At 37.5% G+C, this 16,182-nt stretch overlaps 1 protein-coding gene across 1 annotated transcript in view; it reads right to left on the reverse strand.

The window, feature by feature from the left end:
* Window positions 1-16,182, reverse strand: part of CYSTM1 (cysteine rich transmembrane module containing 1) — a 74,551-nt gene that overhangs the window by 24,562 nt on the left and 33,807 nt on the right. The window lies entirely within an intron of this gene.

The raw sequence follows: 16,182 nt of genomic DNA on the forward strand, positions 1-16,182 counted from the left end.
AAAATCCAGTGCAGGAAAGAAACTTTTTTTAATGATTATTGCCATTAACTAGATGACAGACTTCCTGTCAAGCCCTTGATAAGGAGCAATACGTGAGATGCTTTGAATGCTATAAAAGTACTGAATTTTGCACTTTTTACTAGCTTGAGCTGAGGAAAGAACAAATAAGTTGCAAGACGTCAGCGTGTCTCGTGATTCCAACTAAGTAGTGGTCCAGTGACCCCCTGGTGGTTTGTGAAGATAAAGGATTTGAGTCCATTGGTGTCCTAAGCGCTGTTTAGCAGTCCTGGCGGAGGTCTTTCGAAAGAATGGAGTGGAGTGGAGTTGTTGGAATTGGAATTGCAATAGAATAAGAGAAACTTAATTGGCCTAGTGTGATTAGACACACAAGGAATTTCTGTCTGGTGCAGAAGCTTTAGAACAGGGGTGTCCAACCTTGGCAACTTTAAGATTTGTGGACTTCAATTCCCAGAATTCCTCAGCCAGCTGGCTGAGGAATTCTGGGAATTGAAGTCCACAAGTCTTAAAGTTGCCAAGGTTGGACACCCCTGCTTTAGAAGATAATGTTCACAGAATATAAAAACGTGGGAAAAGCTTGATTAAAATCTGGCCAAGAAAAACTGTAAAGATCATGTCACAGCATTAATGTTCATATTCAATAGTGGATTAAATTCTCAAAACATTTTTTAAAATAACCCTAAATTTTTGGGGGAAACAGCTACGATTGTATTGTTGTGTGTGGGGATGCATCAAAATGTAAACGGTTTGCCTCTGGTTATGATTATTATCAATTTAATGTTTTCTTTGCTCACTGACTCCCGGATATTCATAATTTTGGAAACAATCGCTAGTTGTTCATATAGTTTTTAATTGACAGCTGTTTACAGAGAATGCCAATTTTCACTGAGTTACACATGCAATCTTTATGTATTGAGAAAATTCACGTATATTATCAATTTTTCAATGTATAGGGCCATTTGCAATTAAGTAAACAACACAATACATAGTATTTTAATGTGCAAAATAATACAACAAAGCTGAGGTTCTGTTCCTAAGACTGAGCAACATATTATTTCTCAGCCCTCCCCATTATGCCCTTATAAAATCTTCTGTAATGAGGATAGGACCAATATATAACAGCTAAGTTTTACATATTGTAAGTGAATAAAAGGCTGAATTGCTAAATAAAATGGATGGCTTTTGAATTTAAAAGAAACTGTGGATTTTTGCTCTAAAAACTATGCTTATGTAAAAAAAATAAAGAGCTGTATGATTGTTTGATCAATTCAATGTTGACCAATTTTCTACCTCATGCTTCACTGGAAATTTAGTAGGATGATAGTTTTAAGTCAAATATTTAGCTCTGCTGTTATTTTTCTCAATATTATACAGGATATTTTTCTGCAATATAACAAATTCCAGTTTAAGAAATTGCTTACATAAAGCTGAAAAATGTGGCTGTTATAGCAAAATTTAAAATTGCCAAATGAAATGTTAATTTTGTTTTAAAAATATCCTTTTAATTCTTTTCTAATACATTGTTGCCCCCATTGTTGTATGAGAAGATTAGCTGGGGAAGAAAGAAGGCAAAATATTGCTTAAAAACCCCAGGAATAAAATACATTCCAATTTCCAAGTATTCCTTTTTGTTTCTTCTAGGCATTTCTTTGAAGAACATTACAATGACATACCAATTGTGCTATTATCTGAATACATTTAAGATGTCAAAGATGTACAATGGCCAGAAGCATTTTAGGAATGTTAAATGTCTTGAAATAATTGGATACTGGAGAATTCCTATGGTACTACTATGTGCCAATAGAGAGCACTTTTAACCATGCTGTGGAATAAAGTTTCTACCTACACAAGTTCCAGAAAAATGGTCCCCAAATTCTCAAGCTTGACTCTTTGTTGGCACTACTGAATATGGAGAATCTGTCTAAATGGGAATTCACTTGCAAAATTTATTACTTTGAAATTCCCCCTCCCAAAAAAGGCCACACTGCATTGATTTCTCTCACTTGGTAGCTCCCAGCTATATTGGACAGCTCCCAGCATTTCCAATAGGAATGGAACATTGTTGGGGATACCTAGAGTTTTAGTCAAACCTAGGCAGTAGGTTTGTGATTGCTGCCATGTGAATAGTTGTGAAGGAAGTTGAGGGTACATAAATAAAAAAACAAGGTTTGATGTTTTGTTGATGTTTCTGATGCTCCAATAATCTGATAGTTTATTGTGTAGACAGAAAATTAATTCTCTGATTGTTGTTTGTGGCAGAACCTGGCACCTTCCACATTTGCCAATACATTTACTTCACACACAGAAATACTGTGGTGTGTCTTAACAATGTCAACATGGACTGCAGAGCATGCCTAAGAAAGAAAGTATTCTGAAGTTTTACAGCTGAAATTAAAATAAATTTAAAAGAATGTTTTGCAGAGCAGAAGATATCGAGCAGCCATCCAACAACCCTATTTAGGGACCATCCGGATGCATTGAGAGCTCCGGGGGAGAAGCTTAGGGGGACATGTATTGGAAATTTGTTTAATTACCAAAGAAGTGTAGCAGAAAAGTTAAGCTAGGATAGTAATGACAGATGACAGGGGAGAAAGCAAACATTTTCTACTTTGTTTTAGCCTTCTTCCATATCAAATCGATCTAAGCATAAAGATGGAATGGCACCCCGAGTAAGTAAGACATTAAATCTCCAAATCAGGCCATTTACATCTGATGATCCTGAAGAAACTTGTGGATGTTATCTCAAAGTCCCTTTCTGTATCTGCTAATTCATGGAGGATTGATAAAGAGCCTTGATGGTGAACCTATGTCATGTGTGCCGGAAGTAGCACGCAGAGCCGTCTCCTGGCATGCGAACTGTCGCTCGTTGCTCTTCTGGGTTCCGGCGCACCGACCAGCTGGTCTTCCCATGCATAGGAACACCGGAAACCGGAAGAGCAGCTGCCCAGTGCGCATGTACACACCGGAAGATGATCTTCCGGGTTCCAGTGTGCACATGCACACCAGCCAACTGGCCTTCATGTGCACATGCATGCCAGAAACTAGAAGACCAGGTGACCGGTACAAATGCGCATGCCAGAAACCGGAAGAGCAGCTGCCTGGCACACACATGTGCACTGGGTGGCTGCTCTTCCAGTTTCTGGCACGCGCACTCCCATTTCGGCACTCGGTGCTGAAAAGGTTCACCAACACAGATATAGAACATGAGGACTGAAGAAAGGCAAATGAATAACAAAGATTTTGTTTCCTGAATATTTCCTGAATTACAGATTTTTGGCTGCTAATCATGAAAATAACCCATAATACCCATGTACCATTTTATAGAAATTTTCTGGTTTTGCAATGTACACCCTTCAGTACCTGATGGCTGTGAAAAAAAACATGGAAACATGGAGCTATTGTTGAAGTAAACTCAGTTATACCAAATGTAACTGGAATATCTGAAGATCTAAAAGTAGTGGTTCTGTTGCTTGGCATGTAGCTCAGATATACCAATTACTGTTGTTACATATGTGAATGGGACTGATGTGCAAGAGAGTTTGCATTACATTAAAAAGAAATGACCAGTTGGAAAGAATTTGGTTTCAGGATAGAAAATATGGTGCGTAAATCACTTGGTGACCCAACAAAGATATTTGCGTTTCCACTTCACATAAAAATGAAAATTTTTATGAAGGTAATAAAACAATGAAGGTGAATACTTTTGTTACTTGAGACAGATGTTTCCAAGAATAACTGATGCCATAATTAAAGAAGACATTTTTGTTGGTCCACTGATCAGATATATCATCAATGACAACCGGTTTAAAGATCTGTTAGTAAGGCCAGAGAAAATCACCTGGAAAGCATTCAAGCAAGGATGTTGCTGAGAATTTTCTCGGCAACCTCAGAGCACCAAACGACGTACATTCAGCTGGTTGATATAAATTCAGAGGTATAAGGATAGGATAGGAGATACCATATTAGACAGCAGCATCAGTGAACCAATATGTGTGTCTTTATGGATCACAAGCTGAACAAGAACAAATAGTGTGATGCAGTCCATCCATCTTATCCCTCCATCTACTTCCCTCATTCTTGTCAAGCACAGTAATTTTTTCAGTGAATAATCCATTCACATCACATAGCCAAAAATCTGTTTTGTGATAATCACCTAAAGAAAGCAGACAATATTTATTTGTTTCAGAATATATTGACGGGTTGCTTCTTTTGCAGTCATGGTACTGTACTTAGTAATAATTGTTAGATGCATAATTTGAAGGTATTGCTTTTCTCCTTCTTCCTAAGTGTCAGTGTTTTACCTTCTTTCTCTTTCTACTTTTCACCTTATAATAGGAAAACAATTATGATCTATTTATTATGATCAACTCTTCTGATCTGTGTTGTCATTCCTTCCAGATTTAACTAACATTGTTATTGCTTTCATCCCAGTAATTGTCTGTAGAGATTCTCAGTCATCCACGTCGTGGTTGTCCCAAAAGTGCTTTTTCAGGAGGCAACTGGACTTCCTTGTTTTTCTTTTGAAGACATTTTGCTTCTCATCCAAGAAGCTTCTTCAGCTCTGACAGGACAGTCCTTCCATTCCCCACTATCCTGTCAGAGCTGAAGAAGCTCCTCGGATGAGAAGCAAAACATCTTCAAAAGAAAAACAAGAAAGTCCAGTTACCTCCTGAAAAGCATGTTTGGGACATCCCAGCAATTGGCATCTTCTTTACTTCTCCAGCTGACTGTTCGTCTTTACTCTTGAATTTCAGGAAACAGAACAATCTTCACTTCTGGGCCAGCAGGGAGTTCAAGAAGCATTCTGGTTGGCATTACATTTGTTTTCTTAATATGAAACAGAAACGCAGATTTTTTTAGTTTCTGGTTTTATTTTCATAATAGCTCAAGCCAATTCAATGGCAAGTGACTATGGGTGTATATAAGAAGCAAACGGTTAAATTCTTTTTCAGTAAGGGATTGTTCTCAGATACTCCATCTCACAGGCTTCCTCTTGAACTCACCTGGGCTACTAAATCTCCTGCTGCAACAAAGATTTGATTTTAGGAAGCCAATACCTGCTTATTAGCTCATGATATTGCTTATACAGCTAGTGAGAGATGCCTGAGCTGATCTTTCTATACCTGTATTAAAGTAATGTTTTCCCTCTTATTCAAGCATATATGTTTGCAATTTTCCATCAGAAGTATTTTTTTTTAAGATAGTTCACATTACAGTGGTTAAAAAGACTACAACAAACATTAAAATGGTAAAAACTAAAACACATAAAACAGCAGTATGAAAATAATCTCATGGGAAGATGATGAAAAGGAACCAAGTAGTCATTCCATATGTAGAATGCCAAAACGGGGAGGCCTTTTCTGCAATTGCTGGCAGCTTTATCTGCGTGGGACTGCCCAGAGTTTGCCTGAGAAGTAATGGCAGGCTCATATCAGAACAGGTCTCTTTTGCGGGCTGGTCATTCCAAACTCTGTATTGCTTTTCAAAAAGAGAGCATGAAAAAGGATATGGAGAAAACAGTTAAAGCTTTTCATTCAGAAAAGGGGATGATTTGAAGGGAAGGGAAGAAGCTTACAAAATGTTGAATGATGGAGAAAAAGCAGACAAATACAGGTAGTCCTCAATTTACAACAGTTCATTTGGTGACCATTCAAAATTACAACAGCAGTGCAAAAAGTGAGTTATAACCATTTTCCACACTTACGACTATTGCAGCAACCCCATGGCCACGGGATCAAAATTCAGATGCTTGCCAAGTGGTTCATATTATGACAGCTGAAGTGTCCCAAAGACATGTGATTCCCTTTTGTGACCTTCTGATAAACAAAGTCAATGGAAAATCCAGATTCACTTAACAACCATGTTACTAATTTAATAAATGAAATGATTCATTTAATAATAGTGGCAAGAAAAGTCATAAAATGGAGCAAACTCACTTAAATGTTTCACTTAGCAACATAAATTTTGGGCTCAATTGTGGTTGTAACTCAAGCATTAACTTGTATATCCTCTCTTGTTTTCATTTTAAATTTCAGGTTTATCCAGTGATTAGTAATTCATTGAATGATAATTTTATTTCTTTGTTCATCAAAATAAATTTATTTTTATTAAATATAAATTATTATACCCACTCATCTCCATATGGCTGGCAGCAGTCCTGTAACCATGGAAATGAAATAAGATCAAATTCTTGCCCCTGAAATATGATATATATTTTCAGCCACTGGCTGTATTCAGCTGGATTATTAAACTTTTTGCTCCAATGTGGAGTTTACCAATTTAACTAATCATAGCCAAACTGCAAACATTGTACTGGAAGCCTTGGCTGGTGCATGATTCTTAGAAAGTGGCAGAAGGTAGCATCCACCATGGAACGGGGTGGGCTTCAAACATTTTGGGCGTGGACATGGTGGACATGGCCTAGTCACCCACCGGCACCATGGTGGGGGAGCTGTTTTTGCCCTCCCCAGGCTCCTGAGGCTTTCCTCGGAGACACGTTTTTCGCCCTCCCCAGGCTCCGGAGGCTTTCTTTGAGCCTCCATGGAAGCAAAAACAGCCTTCCCGGGCTCTGGAGGCCTTTTGGAGCCTAGAAACAGGCCATTTTGGCCTTCTGGAGCCTCCAGGAGGCCCGTTTTTCACCTTCCCCCAGCCTCCATGCAGGCCCCATACTTATTTGGGATCCAGAATGGGCTGCGTGGGGACTCCTTGGAGGGGCGGGGTGGGCAGGGCCAGTCAGGGGTGGGATTTGCCAGTTCGCTGAACCAGCCATAAAACACCCATAAAATTAGGTACTGTACAAACTGGTAGCAGCCCACCCCTGCTGTGGAAGACACCTGGGCTTCTAATAACCTCTAGATTCAGAAGGGCAAACCTCATAATTTACCTTGGGGGTAACCATTTTTACCCTGAATATTTAATTTGGCCTGGAATAGCATGTCAGGAGCTAATGTTTAGAATAATATTTAACCTTTAAATTGAATTGAATTGAATTAAATTAAATTAAATACAGTATATATAATTACACTTTGTGAGTTTAATAATGTTTGATGTGTGACATACAGAATTAATGTGTAATAGTAACTTATAAGAGATTCTAGAGGTCACACTTTATAAGATTCTTATAAGAGAATAAAAGAGTCTTCATAAGAGATATTGAAAGAAAATTTTACAAGAGTCTAGAGGTCACACTCTAGAGGCTCAGAATGAACAAAGACTTGCAACAAACATCAAAGATAATAATTAAAAGTTTCTTTCAAAATATAAATAACAAGAAAAAAACAAGGAAAAAGTTGACTCACTAAAGAGAGAAGATGGTAAGGAAGTAACAGGCAGCAGAAAGAAAGCAGAGCTGCTTAACATATTATTTGCATCAGTCTTCACACAAAAAGATACTACAGCTCAACTTACCAAAAACATAACTGTAAAAGACAGACTAGAAATAAAAATTAAAATAAACAAGAAAATAGTAAGAGAACACCTGTCAGCTTTACCTGGATTCAAATCACCAGATACTGACAGACTACATCCCAGAGTTCTGAAGGAGCTGGCAGATATTATCTCAGAACCATTGTACCATATTTTTCAAAAATCCTTCAGCATCAGGAAACTACCTGAGGATTGGAAAAGAGATGATGTGGTTCCCATTTTCAAAAAAGGGGGAAAAAAACAGACCCAGGAAATTACAGACCAATCAGCCTAACATCAATACCTGAGAAGATACTGGAAAAGAACAAAAAACCAGATCTGTGAACATCTAGTCCTTAATGGTAGTACATCTACATGGAGGGAAGTAAGCAGTGAGGTACCACGAGGTTCCTTCTTAGGCCCAGTACTCTTCAATATCTTCACAAACAACTTAGATGAGGGAATAGAAGGGGAACTCATCAAATTTGCAGATGACACTAAACTGGCAGGAATAGCCAACATGTCAGGAGACAAGTTCAGAATCCAAAAGGATCTTGATGGACTTGAACACTGGGCCCTATCAAACAAAGTTAATTTAATGTGGAGAAAAGCAAGGTACACTTATCAAAGGTACAAGTACAGATTTGGTGAAACCTGGCTCAAAAACAGTAACTGTGAGAGGGACCTTGGAGTCCTAGTGTACAATCATTTAATTATGAGGCAGCAATGTGCTGCAGCAGTAGCAGCAAAAAACAACAACAACCAAAGCAAACACTAATACAATTCCTGTTGTATAAACAGAAGCATAGAACCAAAATTATGTGAAGTATTAGTACCGCTTTATAAAACCTTAGTTAAGACCACTGTTCTGTATTCTGTTACTGTGGTGGATTTGTCTTCTGTACAGATGCAGATAGATAAACTCAACAAGATGTCCATAACAAAGTACATTTATTGGTTCATCAGGTATCCTCATAACTCACATTTGTGATGAAGTTCTTCTTTAATGACCAATCCTTTGCATATCTGTCTTGTAGGTAAAAAGATGATGATCTTATATCCTTTTTCTCTCATCTCATGGTGATAGAAGTAGAACAGTTACCACAAGTCTGTGAGTTCAGCCAAGAGTAAGGAAAACTCCTAACCATCGAGGGTCAATCAGGATTACAGATGTGGTCACGTGATATGGACTACATTTCCCAGGATACCTTAACTACATTTACCATGATGCATTCCCTTAAGGGGACAGCTCACAATTGCTACCTAACTATCCAAATCCCATTAACTCTAAACTGTCTGGACAGCACAACCACACCTGGAATACTGCCTCCAGTTTTGGTCACCACATTACAAAAAAGATGTTGAGACTTTGCATAAAATGCAAAGAAGAGCAATTAAGAAGAGTGAAGGCCTGGATATTAAAACATGAAGAACAGTTGCAGGGTTTGGATATGGCTAGTCTAGAGAAAAGAAGGACTAGGAGTAACATGATAGCAGTATTCCAGTATTTGAGTAGTTGCTACAAAGAAGAGGGGGTCAACTTATTTTCCAAAGCACCAGAGGACAGGGCAAGAAACAATGGAGGGGAAGTAATCAAGGAGAGAAGCAACCTGGAATTATGGAGAAACTCCCTAATAGCGAGAACAATTAACCAGTGGAACAGCTTGCCTTCAGAAGTTGTGGGTGCTTCATCACTGGAGGTTTTTAAGAAGAAACTGGACAGTCACTTGTCTGCAATGATATTGTTCTGACCCAACTGGGTTCCCAAAGGGCAAACACAGACAAAGGCAGCAACCCCCACCTTTTAAGGTTTAATAACGAATTCTGTTCCTTTACAGATAAAAGGCTACTTTCCACTAATTAGCTCCGACAAGAAAGAGCCTTGCCAAGGTATTCGTCAATGCTGCCAAAAACCCAGAGATAAGAACTAATTTACAAGATTCTCCAAACACGAACTAAGATGTCCACAAGTTGAGCTTCAGAGCATCTTTGCTTTCTGCAAAGAACGCTTTTTCAAACCTGGCTTTTATCCTCTTGAGGGAGAGGCCATTACCTTGCAGCCTTACTCCCGAGTCGCCTGTGCTGCTGTAATTGTTCTTTCCTCCGAGTAATCCTTCGTGTGCGTGCACTTGGCACAGGCTCCTTGGGAACCTCCTCATCACTGTTGCCAGCCCCCACAATCTCTGAAGGCAGCAGTCCACTTCCTGATGGTCCTGGCCCCTCATCGGAGTCATTGCTCTCCTCAGCCACCTGCACCTGCTGCCGGCTAACCACAACAGATATAGGGCTTCCTGCTTGAGCAAGGGGGTTGGACTAGAAGACCTCCAAGGCCCCTTTCAGCTCTATTCTGACTCCAATTTAAGGCTTTGGAGGTCTGCAGATTGGATTTCTGTGAGAACAAGTCAAGCTGTATTTAGAAATTGCTTTCCAGCAGTTGTTTGTATTGTTGCAATTGTGTTTTGATGCCAAGAGTGTAATGAAGATTTTTTGTTTAGACTCCCTCTAGTGGAGAAAAATGGATTTCTTTTTCAAGCTAACTCTTAATAAGCACTTTAATGCTGGATTGATAAAGAAGATTCTAAGATCCAAGACAAAGTTTAATTCACTAGGTTGCTTAAATACTTTGTTTAAACATGCTAATAAAATAATTCAGCTGTTAGAGGACAGAACTTTTTTAGATGTTCCAATCATCAAATTATATGAAAAATTATCATTTAAAAAAAATAATCAAGTCAAAATAGTGGTGAATTTTGCAAGCAAGCAACCCAACTTCCACTAAAAAGACAAGCAAGAATTAACATTTTTTGGAGCTGAGATGTAGTTTTCATATTTGATGTTAGCTTTTCATTTGAGATGAACCTTAACTGTATGGAGCTAAAAAAATTTTTTTTAGCAACCTGCCTTTAATAATAAGCATACACCCTGAGCTAATTTCAAGTTTCCAGTTTTATCTTCATCATTGTCATTTTCCTCATGTCCTCATTAGAATCATTTTCTTTCTCTCCTCCTCCTCTTCCTCTGTTGGCTCTCTAGGAGTTTAGTTTAGTTTAGTTTATTGATTAGCCCTTGGACCATATCAAAGTGCAGAGTTCCGGACACAAATTATTACTAAAATCTGATAAAACAATTTAAAATGGAATTGGATAAAATACAATTTAAAATGAAATTGGAATGTCTCTTTATAGTATTTCATTTCATGCTTTTTTTCCTACCAGAGTAGCGAATTTAACTTTATCTTTACTTTTAATTTCATGTGATGGCTTGATACTCCCCTAAATAAATAATTACACTTGAATCAGAAGATAATGGTTTTTCTAAAGCCAGGGGCTCCTTTTCGATCCTTATGTTTCCAATATACAGCTTATTTTTCTGTAGAACTGTCCATTTCCTTACCAACAACTCTGGTAGTCTCGTCTCCTTTCTGTTTGCAATTCTGCTGAACAGCACATTCTGCTCTTTTGTTTTTTTCATTCTTTTATGAAGGCAACTTTGCTCATTGTCCAGATTTTAACAGGAACTTTTGGTTTATGGTCAGTATGTTTTTCCTTGTGGACTTTGTATGCTTCTGCTTTTGGAGTACATGTGCAGGGAAAATGATTTTATTTTGTTTTGTTAAGTTTGTTTTGGGGATAAATAAATGTACTTTAAGTCCTTGCTGCTACCATTCAAAAATACTAAGAGTTTCTTATACGGAGGTAGAATGTCTCATTTGTTTTATCTCCTCTCTTCCCTACTACTATGGTTTCTTACATGCATGTATGCATATGTTTGTGTGTGCATGCGAGGAAAGGAGGAAGGGAGAGAGGAAAGAAAGAAGGAAGGAATTATATCCTGTGTCTTGTTTACTCATTGTTCATGCTGAACAATGACACCTTTATTTAACACTAATTATTAACAGAGTATAAGTTATTTTTTCTTAAGGATGTACATCAACAAAGGCATTTTGTGCTGAATTAAAGAATAATTGTTTAATTTGTCAGAAGAGCCTCCAAATTCAAATTTATTTATTGCAGGCTTGAAGCCAGATACAAATAAAATATTAAATATAAGAAGCATTATATCTTTCTATATTTATATATTTTAAAAGGGAAGAAAAATAAGTATAATAGTTTAAAAACAGGAGCATAGATAATAAAATAAATCCATAGATATATCATAATAAATCCCAATCCTAAGTAATGGTATGGTGTATCCAGTGCTTTTTTTCTACAAAAGTCAACTGGTCTGTTTTTTCCTTGAGGAGGAACAAAACGTTTAGCTTCTCACTCAAGAAGCTTCATTAGTTGTGATGGCGGGGAGGGGCAGGAATGGAAGGATAAGTATTGGCAGCACGTTTGAGGAAACTATGACTTGGATGACTGAGAATGTCCAAGTAATTTTATTGGGAAAAAGGAGGAAGTAGTGCACCATTGCCTTCTTTTAGACTTTTGTTTTTATTTCTGATCTATCCTAAAGCCTTAAGATTTCCTGGTGGTCTTTCCATGTGAATACTAGCTGGACCTAAATTGCTTAGCTTTTTCACATCAGGTAAATTTTCACATTGGCTATATACTTCCAGTTAGTTAGACAGAAATAAAGTGGAATAAACACATAAAGATAAATATATTTGTAGCTTTCCTGATGATGAAACTTGAATCTGATTTTAAAAAGTCAGTCTTTTCTGGAATATGTATCCATGAATGGAAACAGAACTGAAGAGGGTAGACCTTACTTTCCAATATGAGATACCACATCACAGGGAAATAAGTACATTAACATTGCCCTATTCCTGTGTGGATTTCATTCCCACCACCCACCAACCCCAAAAATGCATGTGCCTTTTTGAGATTAGGAGGTACAGTATTTCATTATAGGGTTCTTCTTCCCAGGTGGGTGTTTGCATTATTTCTGAAGCAACAACAGATATTTTGTTATACTATAAAGGATCTTAAGAAGTATATAAAGGGAATCTCTCTCTCTCTCTCTCTCTGTGTGTGTGTGTATGAGAGAGAGAGAGAGATATGGCTCAGTGATTAAAGATGCTGAGCTTGTCAGTTGGAAAGATGACAACCCAGGTTCAAGAGCGGAGTACCACATGATGCAATGAGTTCCCATTACTTGCCCCAGTTCCTGTTCACCTAGCAGTTCGAAGGCATGCAAATGCGAGTAGATAAATAGGTGGAATACTTTGGTGGAAAGTAACAGCATTCCGTATGCCTCAGTAGTACACAGTCATTCTGGCCACATGACCATGGAAATATCTTCAGACAACGCTGGTTCCCTCAGCTAAGAAATGGAGATGAGCACTGCCCCCTAAAGTCAGAGTTGACAGGAGAAACCTTTACCTTTACCTTAAAGGGAATCTAGCTTGAAAAGATATTCTCTGGTTTATTTTTGCTCTGGAAATAATGGCAAGTACCTAAGACCACTAAAAGAACTATTATTGCAATGAGGGAAGCAGGATCACAGAATACTCTCTTCATCTTCCATTCCATTTTCATTCTCTTCAAAAAGCGTTTTCCTACTGTCCAAAAGCAAAGCTTTCACATGTTTAATTATTTGTTAGATTTATACCTTGATGTTTTTCCATCTGTTCCAAAGAAATGTAGCATTTGGTAGTATTCCCAAAATCAGTTTGGAAATGTGATCATGGCTGAAGCACATGATTACAAGTTCCTGTTTGTATATTACGTCATAACAATAGGTATCATGTAAACTACAAAGAGTGGGAGACTCAAGACATTTTCGTTTTATGTTTTGCTGGCAGAAAACAGATGAATTACAAAAAAATAGATGGGAGAATTGTCTCTCATGGGATACTTCATTGCAGGTATATGTGAATTGCACTGGGTAATCTTGGTTTTACATAGTATACTGGACATATTTACCAGTTTGCATGCTACTTTTAAGTGAAGTTTCCTTATACAAAGGCCTTATGTTTTTGTTTTGTTTTGTTTTGCTTTGGTCACTTTCTTAATAATGTTTCTTAATAATGAGTTCCCCTCATTTCTCCTAATAGCTGTGTATGTTCCTCCACAAGTTTGTGTAAACAAAACATTACAAACTCTTGCTGATCAAATTATGGAGGCTGAAGCCAAACACCCAGATTCCCTTCCCATCATTTTAGGAGGTTTCAATCAAGCAAATTTAAGAAAAGAGCTCCCAAAATATTTCCAGCATGTCAATTGTCCCACCAGAGGCAAAAATACTTTAGACCACTGCTACACAATAGTAAAAGATGCTTATAGGTCTTTACCATGAGCAGCTGTGGGACACTCTGATCATTGCATGATTCACCTTGTACATGCCTACAGACAAAGACTTAAAACCATGAAACCAATCAGTGATGACTTGGTCTGATGAAGCAAAGCCGAAGCTCCAGACTTGCCTTGATTGCACTGATTGGAATATTTTTGAAAATGCCTCTGCAGACCTAGATGAGCTCACAGTTACATCATATGTCTACCTACGCAAGGGTCCTCTTTGTAGACTTCAGTTCAGCATTCAGTATCATCATTCCAGACATTCTTCTAACTAAACTAAACCAGCTAGTGATACCTGAACACACTTGTAAGTGGATCATAAGCTTCCTAACAGACAGGAAGCAGCAGGTGAAGCTAGGCAGAATCACTTCTGATACCTGTACACTTAGCATAGCCACCCGCCCAAGGCTGTGTGTTTTCTCCACTTCTCTTCTCCCTATATACCAATGACTGCATCTCAAATGATCCATCTGTTAAAATACTGAAGTTTGCAGATGATACAACAGTGATTGGTCTCATTCGAGACAACGATGAATCCATATACAGATGGAAGGTTGTACAACTTGCCTCATGGTATAACTGGAACAATCTGGAACTGAACACACTCAAAACCGTAGAAATGGTGGTAGACTTTAGGAGAAACCTTCCCATACTACCACCTCTTACAATACTAGACAACACAGTATCAACAGTAGAGACCTTCACATTTCTAGGTTCTATCATATCACAAGACCTAAAATGGACACCTAACATCAAAAACGTCATCAAAAAAGCACAACAAAGAATGTTCTTTCTGCACCAACTCAGAAAGCTCAAACTGCCCAAGAAGCTGCTGATCCAGTTCTACAGAGGAATTATTGAGTCTGTCATCTGCTTCTCTATAACTGTCTGGTTTGGTTCTGCAACCCAACAGGACAGACACAGACTTCAGAGGATAATTAGGACTGCTGGCCACTACGAAGATGAAGAACACTCCAGGAAACTAAGACTCTGCTGGAAAGGAGAAGCAGCAAGCCGAATGTGAACCAGGCAAAAGACGTTTTTGAGGTACCCCAGTATTAAAAATAAAGGATTATTTTGGAGGAAAGTGTGTGGAAGCGGCGACCAAAGAAAGTGAGAAGGAAATTGGATTTTATAAAATTGGCTTGAATCATTGTATTGGATTAATTTGGAGGATAAAATTTAAAGGAAAATATTTGAACACAACAAAGGTTTAGAAATTAAACTGGATAACTATCGGATTATGGGTGCTTAAAGGGCATAACTAAATGCTGAAATTGAGTATGTTGAAATGAAAAAAAATAGCTAATGATTGAAATTAGCGAATTAAATAAAAATACTATATTTAACAAAGAAAGTTAAAGGAAGGAGTCGACTGTGGAAAAGGCTCAAGAGCGCCATCTGATGGTACAGGAAAAACTTCAGTAACCTTTTTTAAAAAGTGCTTGGTCTTTCTAAGAAATTGTACTTTGGAATTTAAAGGAAAGTAAAAGAAACTCCATTATAAAAAATAAAAACTCTGGAAAGTGACATTAAAATATTACAAAGGGGAAAGATACTTGAAAATATTGACATAGAACCACCCGGTGATTGTGGGAAACAGTTGGGAAAGGGCCACTTGAAGACTTGAAACAAAGATTCAAGGACATTGATTGCTGAAAATAAACTTAAAAGACACTGGCTGAAATAATATACTGGACTTTCGAACTGAATACACCAATTAGAGAAGAGGAAAAATAAAAAGGAGAAGATACAATGGAGGAATTATTTGTTGAAATGAGATCGGATTTGCAAGACATAAGGGAAATGATGAAAATTAGACTTGAAATGTGTAATTATGTATTATAGAAACTAGAAATGGCGACCCAGCTTGTAGAAGAACAAGGTAAACCAGAGGGTGAGGAGACTAACAAAGAAGAAGCCAGCTTTGAAGAACAAAGGGATCAACAATTATTTAAACAGGGGAGAAAAGGAGTTAAAATTAAAAATGTGTGGTCTGGAGTGATAATAAAAGGGAAAATGGTTCGGAAATTGAAAAAAGGAGAGGGAAAAAACTGAAAAGGGAAGTTCAAAAGAAAAAATGAAGGAGGGAGGGAGAAAAAGTTAATAATTGGAATGAGAAATGGAGAGGAATAAGAATGGGAGGAAAGGGAATTAAAAGAAAGGACCAGAAAATAAAGAAAAACGGGAAGCAAACAAGGATGAAAAGAAACTATATTGTTAAAAGAGCGAGAGACAATAGGTAAAAAAAAGAGGATAGGAAGGAGATTCCACAAGGTAATAAGTTGTGATATATATGAATTAGTATTGAAAATAGATAAGTATGTAGCTGATGAGATTTTTCTCTTTAGTTTCTTTTCTTTCTCTCTCTCTCTCTCTCTCTTTCCTGTTATTAAAGAATTATTGCTACATTAGACATCAAATTTAATGGAATAAATATGGAATTGGGAATTTATAATAAAAATATTATACAGTAATTGATGACTAAAGATGTAGAAGAAAAGGGGGGGAAATGATG

The sequence above is a fragment of the Notechis scutatus genome, chromosome 3, assembly GCF_049901735.1.
Source record: "Notechis scutatus isolate UNSWTSFEM ecotype Mainland chromosome 3, rNotScu1.2, whole genome shotgun sequence".
Lineage (NCBI taxonomy): Eukaryota > Metazoa > Chordata > Lepidosauria > Squamata > Elapidae > Notechis > Notechis scutatus.